Here is a 12667-nt window from a genome sequence, read left to right on the forward strand (position 1 = left end):
TAGGCGCGCCCCCCTACCTCGTGCCCTCCTGGTTGATGTCTTGACGTAGGGTCCAAGTCCTCTGGATCACGTTTGTTCCGAAAATCACGTTCCCGAAGGTTTCATTCCGTTTGGACTCCTTTTGATATTCTTTTTCTGTGAAACTCTGAAATAGGCAAAAAAACAGCAATTCTGGGCTGGGCCTCCGGTTAATAGGTTAGTCCCAAAAATAATATAAAAGTGTATAATAAAGCCCATTAATGTCCAAAACAGAATATGATATAGCATGGAACAATCAAAAACTATAGATACGTTGGAGACGTATCAAGCATCCCCAAGCTTAATTCCTGCTCGTCCTCGAGTAGGTAAATGATAAAAACAGAATTTTTGATGTGGAATGCTACTTGGCATAATTTCAATGTAATGCTCTTAATTGTGGTATGAATAATCAGATCCGAAAGATTCAAGATAAAAGTTTAATATTGACATAAAAGTAATAATACTTCAAGCATACTAACTAAGCAATTATGTCCTCTCAAAATAACATGGCCAAAGAAAGTCCATCCCTACAAAATCATATAGTTTAGTCATGCTCCATTTTCGTCACACAAGAATGCTCTCATCATGCACAACCCCGATGACAAGCCAAGCAATTGTTTCATACTTTAGTAATCTCAAACTTTTTCAACCTTCACGCAATACATGAGCGTGAGCCATGGATATAGCACTATGGGTGGAATAGAATATAATGATGGGGGTTATGTGGAGAAGACAAAAAAGGAGAAAGTCTTACATCAACGCGGCTAATCAATGAGCTATGGAGATGCCCATCGATTGATGTTAATGCAAGGAGTAGGGATTGCCATGCAACGGATGCACTAGAGCTATAAATGCATGAAAGCTCAACAAAAGAAACTAAGTGGGTGTGCATCCAACTTGCTTGCTCACGAAGACCTAGGGCATTTGAGGAAGCCCATTGTTGGAATATACAAGCCAAGTTCTATAATGAAAAATTCCCACTAGTATATGAAAGTGACAAAACAAGAGACTCTCTATTATGAAGATCATGGTGCTACTTTGAAGCACAAGTGTGGAAAAAAAGATAGTAGCATTGTCCCTTTTTATTTTCTCTTTTTTTGGGCCTTCTCTTTTTTTTTGGCCTTTCTCTTTTTTTTGGGACAATGCTCTATGAATGATGATCATCACACTTTTATTTATTTACAACTCAATGATTACAACTCGATACTAGAACAAAGTATGACTCTATATGAATGCCTCCGGCGGTATCCCTGGATAGCAATGAATCAAGAGTGACATGTATGAAAAAATTATGAACGGTGGCTTTGCCACAAATACGATGTCAACTACATGATCATGCAAAGCAATATGACAATGATGAACGTGTCATGATAAATGGAACGGTGGAAAGTTGCATGGCAATATATCTCGGAATGGCTATGGAAATGCCATAATAGGTAGGTATGGTGGCTGTTTTGAGGAAGATATAAGGAGGTTTATGTGTGAAAGAGCGTATCATATCACGGGGTTTGGATGCACCGGCGAAGTTTGCACCAACTCTCAATGTGAGAAAGGGCAATGCACGGTACTGAAGAGGCTAGCAATGATGGAAGCGTAAGAGTGTGTGTAATCCATGGACTCAACATTAGTCATAAAGAACTCACATACTTATTGCAAAAATCTACAAGTCATCAAAAACCAAGCACTACGCGCATGCTCCTAGGGGGGTAGATTGGTAGGAAAAGACCATCGCTCGTCCCCGACCGCCACTCATAAGGAGGACAATCAAAGAACACCTCATGTTTCAAATTTGTTACATAACGTTTACCATACGTGCATGCTACGGGACTTGCAAACTTCAACACAAGTATTTCTAAAATTCACAACTACTCAACTAGCACAACTTTAATATCACTACCTCCATATCTCAAAACAATCATCAAGCATCAAACTTCTCTTAGCATTCAGCACACTCATAAGAAAGTTTTTTACTAGTCTTGAATACCTAACATATTAGGATTAATTTCCCAATTTAAGTAAATTACCATGCTGTTTAAGACTCTCAAAATAATATAAGTGAAGCATGAGAGAATAATAATTTCTATAAAACAAAACCACCGCCGTGCTCTAAAAGATATAAGTGAAGCACTAGAGCAAAACCTATATAGCTCAAAAGATATAAGTGAAGCACATAGAGTATTCTAATAAACTCCGAAGCATGTGTGTCTCTCTCAAAAGGTGTGTACAACAAATATGATTGTGGTAAACTAAAAAGCAAAGACTCAAATTATACAAGACGCTCCAAGCAAAACACATATCATGTGGTGAATAAAAATATAGCTCCAAGTAAAGTTACCGATGGAAGTAGCGAAAGAGGGGATGCCTTCCGGGGCATCCCCAAGCTTTGGCTTTTTAGTGTCCTTAGATTATCTTGGGGTGCCATGGGCATCCCCAAGGTTAGGCTTGCCATTCCTTGTTCCATAATCCATCAAATCTTTTACCCAAAACTTGAAAACTTCACAACACAAAACTTAACAGAAAATCTTGTGAGCTCCGTTAGCGAAAGAAAACAAAACACCACTTTAAGGTACTGTAATTAACTCATTCTTTATTTATATTGGTGTTAACCCTACTGTATTCCAACTTCTCTATGGTTTATAAACTATTTTACTAGCCATAGATTCATCAAAATAAGCAAACAACACACGAAAAACAGAATCTGTCAAAAACAGAACAATCTGTAGTAATCTGTAACTAACTAAAACTTCTGGAACTCCAAAAATTCAGCAAAAATAGGAAGACCTAGACAATTTGTTTATTGATCAGAAGAAATTGGAATCAATATTTTATCACGTTCTGGTGATTTTTAACAATTATTTTCGTGAGCAAAAAGTTTCTGGAATTTTCAGCAAGATCTAATAACTATCATCCAAGAAGATCCTATAGGTTAAACTTGGCACAAACACTAATTAAAACATAAAAACACATCTAACCAGAGGCTAGATCAAATACTTATTCCTAAACAGAAGCAAAAAGCAAAAAACTAAAAATAAAATTGGGTTGCCTCCCAACAAGCGCTATCGTTTAACGCCCCTAGCTAGGCATAATAGCAAGGATAGATCTAGGTATTGCCATCTTTGGTAGGCAATACATAAGTGGCTCTCATAATAGATTCATAAGATAATTGTATTTTCTTTTTAGGGAAGTGTTCCATGCCTTTCCTTAACGGAAATTGGAATCTAATATTCCCTTCCTTCATATCAATAATTGCACCAATCGTTCTAAGGAAAGGTCTACCAAGAATAATAGGACATGAAGGATTGCAATCTATATCAAGAACAATAAAATCTACGGGCACATAATTCCTATTTGCAATAATAAGAACATCATTAATTCTTCCCATAGGTTTCTTAATGGTGGAATCCGCAAGGTGCAAGTTTAAAGAGCAATCATCAAAATCACGGAAACCTAGCAAATCACACAAAGTTTTTGGAATCATGGAAACACTAGCACCCAAATCACACAAAGCATAGCATTCATGATCTTTAATTTTAATTTTAATAGTAGGTTCCCACTCATCATAAAGTTTTCTAGGGATAGAAACTTCCAACTCAAGTTTTTCTTCATAAGATTGCATCAAAGCATCAACGATATGTTTAGTAAAAGCTTTATGTTGACCATAAGCATGTGGAGAATTTAGCACGGATTGCAACAGGGAAATACAATATATCAAAGAGCAATTATCATAATTAAATTCCTTGAAATCCAAAATAGTGGGTTCATTAATATCTAGAGTTTTGATCTCTTCAATCCCACTTTTACCAATTTTTGCATCAAGATCTAAAAACTCCAAATTTTTGGAATGCCTTCTAGGTAAAGGTGGTTCATATTCAGTCCCATCATTATCAAGATTCATATTGCAAAACAAAGATTTAATACGGGACACATCAATAACTTTTAGATCTTCATCTTTATTTTCATAAAAATTAGAAGAACATGCTTTCACAAAGCAATCTTTCTTAGCACGCATCCTAGCGGTTCTTTCTTTGCACTCATCAATGGAAATTCTCATGGATTTGAGAGACTCATTGATATCATGCTTAGGTGGAATAGATCTAAGTTTCAAGGAATCAACATCAAGAGAAATTCTATCAACGTTCCTAGCCAATTCATCAACTTTAAGCAATTTTTCTTCAAGCAAAGCATTGAAATTCTTTTGCGAATTCATAAACTCCTTAACACTAGTCTCAAATTCAGAAGGCATATTATTAAAATTTCCATAAGAATTGTTGTAGGAATTACCATAATTATTAGAGGAATTACTAGGGTAAGGCCTAGGATTAAAGTTTCCTCTATATGCGTTGTTACCAAAATTATTCCTACCAACAAAATTCACATCCATAGATTCATTATTTATTCTCAATCAAAGTAGACAAAGGCATATCATTAGGATCAGAAGAAACATTTTTATTAGCAAATAATTTCATAAGTTCATCCATCTTTCCACTCAAAACATTAATTTCTTCTATTGCATGCACCTTTTTATTAGTAGATCTTTCAGTGTGCCATTGAGAATAATTAACCATAATATTATCTAGGACTTTAGTAGCTTCTCCTAGCGTGATTTCCATAAAAGTGCCTCCCGCGACCGAATCTAAAAGATTTCTAGAAGCAAAATTCAATCCGGCATAAAAATTTTGTATAATCATCCACAAATTCAAACCATGAGTAGGGCAATTACGTATCATTACTTTCATCCTCTCCCAAGCTTGTGCAACATGTTCATGATCAAGTTGCTTAAAATTCATAATATCGTTTCTAAGAGAGATGATCTTAGCGGGAGGAAAATACTTAGAGATAAAAGCATCTTTGCACTTATTCCAAGAATCAATACTATTTTTAGGCAAAGACGAAAACCAAGCTTTAGCACGATCTCTAAGCGAAAAAGAAATAGCTTTAATATAATAATATCATTATCCACATATTTCTTTTGCATATCACACAAATCAACGAAGCTATTTAGATGGGTAGTGGCATCTTCACTAGGAAGGCCGGCGAATTGATCTTTCATGACAAGATTCAACAAAGCAGCATTAATTTCACAAGATTCAGTATCGGTAAGAGTAGCAATCGGAGTGCTAAGAAAATCATTATTGTTGGTATTGGTAAAGTCACACAATTTGGTATTATCTTGAGCCATCGTGACAAGCAAGCAATCCAACACACGAGCAAACAAGAAGCAAGTGAAAAAGAGGCGAATGAAAAAGAGAGGGCGAATAAAATGGCAAGGGTGAAGTGGGGGAGAGGAAAATGAGAGGCAAATGGCAAATAATGTAATGCGGGAGATAAGGGTTTGTGATGGGTACTTGGTATGTTGACTTTTGCGTAGACTCCCCGGCAACGGCACCAGAAATCCTTCTTGCTACCTCTTGAGCACTGCGTTGGTTTTCCCTTGAAGAGGAAAGGGTGACGCAGTAAAGTAGCATAAGTATTTCCCTCAGTTTTTGAGAACCAAGGTATCAATCCAGTAGGAGGCCACGCATGAGTCCCTCGCACCTACACAAACAAATAAATCCTCGCAACCAACGCAATAAAGGGGTTGTCAATCCCTTCATGGTCACTTACGAGAGTGAGATCTGATAGATATGATAAGATAATATTTTTGGTATTTTTATGGTAAAGATGCAAAATAAAGAAAGCAAAATAAAGACGGAGCCAGAAATAGCTTGTTGACGAGAGATTAATATGATGGAAAATAGACCCGAGGGCCATAGGTTTCACTAGTGGCTTCTCTCATGAGCATAAGTATTACGGTGGGTAAACAAATTACTGTTGAGCAATTGACAGAATTGAGCATAGTTATGAGAATATCTAGGTATGATCATGTATATAGGCATCACGTCCGAGACAAGTAGACCGACTCCTGCCTGCATCTACTACTATTACTCCACACATCGACCGCTATCCAGCATGCATCTAGAGTATTAAGTTCAAAAGAACAGAGTAACGCTTTAAGTAAGATGACATGATGTAGAGGGATAAACTCATGCAATATGATATAAACCCCATCCTGTTATCCTCGATGGCAACAATACAATACGTGCCTTGCTGCCCCTACTGTCACTGGGAAAGGACACCGCAAGATTGAACCCAAAGCTAAGCACTTCTCCCATTGCAAGAAAGATCAATCTAGTAGGCCAAACCAAACTGATATTTTGAAGAGATTTGCAAAGATAACCAATCATACATAAAAGAATTCAGAGAAGATTCAAATATTGTTCATAGATAAACTTGATCATAAACCCACAATTCATCGGTCTCAACAAACACACCGCAAAAGAAGATTACATCGAATAGATCTCCACAAGAGAGGGGGAGAACATCGTATTGAGATCCAAAAAGAGAGAAGAAGCCATCTAGCTAATAACTATGGACCCGAAGGTCTAAGGTAAACTACTCACACATCATCGGAGAGGCTATGGTGTTGATGTAGAAGCCCTCCGTGATCGATGCCCCCTCCGGCGGAGCTCCGGAAAGGGCCCCAAGATGGGATCTCACGGGTACAGAAGGTTGCGGCGGTGGAATTAGGTTTTTGGCTCCGTATCTGGTAGTTTGGGGGTACGTAGGTATATATAGGAGGAAGAAGTACGTCGGTGGAGCAACATGGGGCCCACGAGGGTGGAGGGCGCTCCCAGGGTGGGTAGGCGCGCCCCCCTACCTCGTGCCCTCCTGGTTGATGTCTTGACGTAGGGTCCAAGTCCTCTGGATCACGTTCGTTCCGAAAATCACGTTCCCGAAGGTTTCATTCTGTTTGGACTCCGTTTGATATTCTTTTTCTGCGAAACTCCGAAATAGGCAAAAAAACAGCAATTCTGGGCTGGGCCTCCGGTTAATAGGTTAGTCCCAAAATAAGATAAAAGTGTATAATAAAGCCCATTAATGTCCAAAACAGACTATAATATAGCATGGAACAATCAAAAATTATAGATACGTTGGAGACATATCAGTGAGAAAAAAAGAAACTAGAAGATTCAATTGCAAAATCTAAAGATATACCTTCATGCACTCACCTCCCCGGCAACGACGCCAGAAAAGAGCTTGATGTCTACTACGCAACTTTATTCTTGTAGACACGTGTTGGGCCTCCAAGCGCATAGTTTTGTAGGACAGTAGCAATTTTCCCTCAAGTGGATGACCTAAGATTTATAAATCCGTGAGAGGTGTAGGATGAAGATGGTCTCTCTCAAAAGACCCTGCAACCAAATACAAGAAACCTCTTGTGTCCCCAACACACCCAATACAATGGCAAATTGTATAGGTGCACTAGTTCGGCAAAGAGATGGTGATAAAAGTGTAATATGAATGGTAGAAATATATTTTTATAATCTGAATAAATAAAAACAACAAGGTAGCAAATAATAAACGGGCACAAAAACGGTATTGCAATGCTTGAAAATGAGGCCTAGGGTCCGTACTTTCACTAGTGCAACCTCTCAACAATGCTAATATAATTGGATCATATAACCATCCCACAAAGTGCGATGAAGAATCACTCCAAAGTTACTATCTAGTGGAGAACATAAGAATAAATTGTTTGTAGGGTACGAAACCACCTCAAAGCTATTCTTTCCGTTCGATCTATTCAAGAGTTCGTACTAAAATAACACAAAGCTATTCTTTCCTTCGATCTATCCTAGAGTTCGTACTAAAATAACACCAAAGCAAATTCATATTCATAATACTCAATCCAACACAAAGAACTTCAAGGAGTGCCCCAAGATTTCTACCGGAGAAACAAAGACAAGAACGTGCATCAACATCTATGCATAGATTACCCCAATGTCACCTCGAGAATCCGCGAGTTGAGTGCCAAAACATATATCAAGTGAATCAATACGATACCCATTGTCACCATGAGTATTCAATTGCAAGACATATATCAAGTGTTCTCAAATCCATAAAAGTATTCAATCCGATAACAACAAAATCTCAAAGGGAAAAACTCAATTCCTCACAACAAGATAGAGAGGGGAAAATGCCATATGATCTGACTATATTAACAAAGCCCGCGATACATCAAGATCGTGCAATCTCAAGAACAAGAGAGAGAGAGAGAGAGAGAGAGAGAGAGTAAACACATAGCTACTAGTACAAACCCTCAGCCCCGAGGGTGGACTACTCCCTCCTCATCGTGGTGGCCGCCGGGATGATGAAGATGGACACCAAAGATGATTCCCCCCTCCGGCAGGGTGCCGGAACGGGTCTAGATTGGTTTTCAGTTGCTAGGGAGCCTTGCGGCGGCGGAACTTCTGATCTAGGTTGACCCCGAGGGGTTTCGGAATATTTGGGAATTTATAATGCAAAGAAGGGGTACAAGAGGCCACCGAGGTGAGCATAACCCACCAGGGCGCGCCAGGGGCCCAGGCGCGCCCTAGTTGGTTGTGCCCCCCTCGGGGCAGCCCCCAGGTGCAGCTCTGGCCCATTGGGTGTCTTCTGGTCCATAAAAATTCTCCAAAAAGTTTCGCGGTGTTTGGACTCCATTTGATATTGATTTCCTATGATGTAAAAAACAAACAAAAAACAGCAACTGGCACTTGGCACCGGGTCAATAGGTTAGTCCAAATGATATAAAGTTGCTATAAAATGATTGCAAAACATCCAAGAATGATAAAATAACAGCATGAATACTTCATAAATTTTAGATACGTTGGAGACGTATCAGCTGCGGATAGGGGTCGAGCTCGGGTCGGCCTCCCACCCCGTGAATCTAAAAGTTGGGGGAGATCTTTTGCCGCGCCCCGCAAAAAAATTTACGGGTCGGACGCATTTACGGTGTCTGATCGGGCAGGACTTTCCGCGCCGACCCGTATTTTGGCGGCTATTATGTGGGGTCTGCTAAAGATGCTCTTAGTGCTAGTGCTTCTCCGAGCCAGCGTTGCACAGCTATAGTGGCCTCCCGCAGCAAGCAAGCGATCGAGGCAGGCCCTTTTCGTGTACAAGTAGCCAGCCTTGTTTTCTCTTTAGTGGGAACGATCGATACGAGAGGCGTCAGTCCATTTCCGTGTACTATTAGTGATGGTAAGTGAATGTACTACGTGCACAGTGCACTCCACCGCACCATGCAAGATCCATTCATGCGTGTCTGCTTTCACAGCTGGTGATAGTTCTGCTGCTAAACAAGATAGTATTCAGAAGAAGTTGGCAGTCTTCTTTAGTTTTTTTAAACGGAGGCAAAAGCTTTACCTCATGTATTAATTAAGGAGAGAATAGAGGTTTTATTTACATCACACACCCTTAACGCGACATGGCAATTACTCTCGCAAAATAAAAGACCCTGACTTCTTTGCCCCGGCGGTGACCCAAAGGCTTGCATCAGCCATAATGGTGTTGAGCAGAATTGGCGGAGGAGCGCTCTTGTGCCGGAATACTCTTGTGTTTCTCTCGTTCTAGATTACCCATGACACAAGCATGGTAATCGACGCCTTGGCCTTCCTATCCGTAGTGCCGACGTCGCATGTACTCGCCCACCAGCTCTCCACTGAGTCCATCAAGTGCCATGAGGTCGTGTCCATGTCGTCAATGCCGAATCTCTGAATGACCAATCTCCAGAGCCTCAAGGAATAGCGGCACTTGAAGAGGAGATGTGATCAACATTCCTGCACGCCCTTGCACAATGGACAAGGACCACAATTTGGCCACCCTCGCTTGGCCAACTGGTCGGCCGTCCAAATTCTTTCCTGAAGCGCAAGCCAAGCAAAAAACATCACTTTCGGTGGCGCCCAAGCCTTCCAAACCATTTGGTCCATGGGGGAGAGAACCAGGCCCAAAAATTGTGCCTTGTAAGTAGAGGCCGCCGTGTAATGTCCAGAAGCCGTGTGCTTCCACAAGATGTCAGCATTGGTAAACTCATCAAGCTGGACCTCATCGAGGAGCATCCAAAGGGAGAACAAATGTCTAATATGCTCGGCGGACACAGCTGCAGTTGGAGGTTTGATCCTAAGGATCCAAGCGTTGTTCCTGAGGGCGTCCTGCACCTTCCAATTCTTTCGTGATGAGGCCTCAAAGATGAGCGGAGCAATGTCCTTGGGCTTGCGGCCAAGGAGCCAAGGAGAGTCCCAGAATGGCGTTCGCACACCATTACCCACAGTGATGGTGGTAGAAGCATAGAAGAAGTTGAGGTCTTCGGCGTCGCATGGGTTCCCGTGCCCAACCCAGAGCTTAGAAGGCTCCTTTCATTCAAACCATGGCCAACACAAATGCAAGGCACACGCAAATTTCTCCGTGTTGAGCACCCCAAGCCCCCCGCAATCATGTGGTCGAGTCATTGTTTCCCAATTCACCTTGCACTTTGTTAGAATAAATCCGAGGCCATTGTCGATCATCCAAGGACCAAGCAATCACACGAGCACGACACCGAGATTTGTTAACGAAGTTCACCGATATAGCTACATCCCTGGGGCCTGACTATGGGTGCTCCTCCCCATGATACCGCTACAATACCGCACCCGGTCGCCTTGGACGCTGGCACATGCTGCCGGCTTTCCCTGCATTCCTGTGCTATTATGTTAGCATAGGTTACATCGTGTGTCTACCCTCGCTATATATGAGAGGCCTAGGATACAAGTGTCCTATTAGGACACGACTCCATATCCTATCTAAACACAATACTACTCGGAGTCCAACTGTAACCTACCTTGTACACTATATTCGACACAACTCTAACAAACTCCACCTTGGCGAATATTCTTCACCACCTTGAATTTGTCAATGCGTCAAACTTCCATATACATTAGACTTGAGCTTATCCCATGAGTATCGCTGCTACTTCAAAGACTCCATGTGACTACACCAGCAACTCGTACTCCCTCCTTTTCTTGATCACAGTCAACACTCGAGCAAAATTAAATTCCTTGTTACTCTAGTTTGTGCTCCCAACTTCCAAAGTATCATTCCAACGCCATCACACACTGATCACTGACCTGCGTGAAAGTGAACAACTCACATATTGGGTGTCACACATAAGAGTTACCTGAACTCAACATCATCGCTCCTTTCTTGACCGCCTGTCTAAAACTTGAAGGAATTTCACCATTGCTTGTAGTCATCCCGAGTCAAATCCGCAGTCGTCTCACCACATGTATGACCACCAGAGCCCTGGTCCGTCTCCATGTCCCGTGCATACCGCACGCCTCGCCGCTATTATCGCGTCAAAACTCCGCTGTCCCGGTAGAGTTTCAAAGGTCGCGAACCCACACCACTCAACCCCCACAGAGTACCACCGATCATCACCGACCGATACAAGTTTCAGGCTTCCAGCAAACCACTGGGCTCCAGTACGAATTACGTGTCCCTTGCTTTTTCCTGCTGAATAGGCTTCGACTCTCTGTCGACTTACGCCGTAGCCCCTCAATCAACACCTAGTGAAGTCTTTCAGACTCCATCTCCACCTTCAATATGACTCCATGGTAGATGATCAGTCCACCCTCACGCCCCGTCGACATCAAGCTCCGTGTGTACACCACCTTGAATCAACTCCGCGCCATAGTCTTGTCGAAGCCACACCCTTGGGAATGTGCCACGTGTTTCCACGCCTTAGAAGTCGGTCACCATCAGCATAACGCTCATATGTCGTCGTCGCCCATCCCACCACCGTCTTTTGTACCAACCGACATCCAAAGTCGATCCGTCAGACTAACTAGTCCGACCCAACCGAACTTGTCCAGTTGTATGACACGCTCGAGGCTCCCAAATCGTCTTCTGCAAATTTACATTCATCACATCACAACGCCATCCTAGTTGAATTGACTTCCCGCAACGCCTTCAAGCATCCCTGTCGTGCTAACAAATTTTCACCCTTGTCTGCCATAACCCAAAGTTTTCAGTTCCAACGAACTTCTCCACTTCAAACCTGGTACCCATTGGCGCCATGGTTCTTCGTACGGCTGACCCTGCAAAAAATTATCTGAGCTATCCTCGCGACGTTGAAGTACACCAGTAAAACCCACGTCGTCTCACCTCCATGCACTACAAGCAATCCGCCAAAAAACAATTGTTCTTTAGGTGATCTGCTCACATAGCTCAACCCCACGATGCTAGCTTTTGCCTTCTCTGCCAAATCCTCCTACCACTCGATGGGTGCCCACAACAATGGACTTTTCCTCCGCTGAATCGATCCACCTCCGTCCATGTCATACAAGGACTTGGTCCTCTTTTGGTCCAAAACAAAACTCATTTCGCTGCTTCATAGCGCTTCACCGGCCATATGTACCTGCTTGCGTTGCCACGCCATGGCCTGCCCAGCTGCACGATGGGTCGCCAGGCACCAGCGATCGCAGTGCACGCCTCGAGTACACTTGCCCGATCGATCCAACAATCAACCGCCGCATGACTCGTCTGACGCTGCTGCTTCCAATCGTATCTCGCCGAGACTCTGGACAAATCGCTACCAGCTTAGCATGCTTTACGCCCCACTGCTTCAAAAAACTACTTTGACTACCGCTACACGATCGCGTCTATGACGAACTAAATCAATGAACCAACGGTCTCTCTAAATCAACGATCCACAGCCTCCGAAGAACCTAGCTCATGATACCACTTGTTAGAATAAATCTGAGGCCATTGTCGATCATCCAAGGACCAAGCAATCACACGAGCACGACACCGAGATTTG

This window comes from Aegilops tauschii, chromosome 7, assembly GCF_002575655.3.
Source record: "Aegilops tauschii subsp. strangulata cultivar AL8/78 chromosome 7, Aet v6.0, whole genome shotgun sequence".
Taxonomy (NCBI): domain Eukaryota; kingdom Viridiplantae; phylum Streptophyta; class Magnoliopsida; order Poales; family Poaceae; genus Aegilops; species Aegilops tauschii.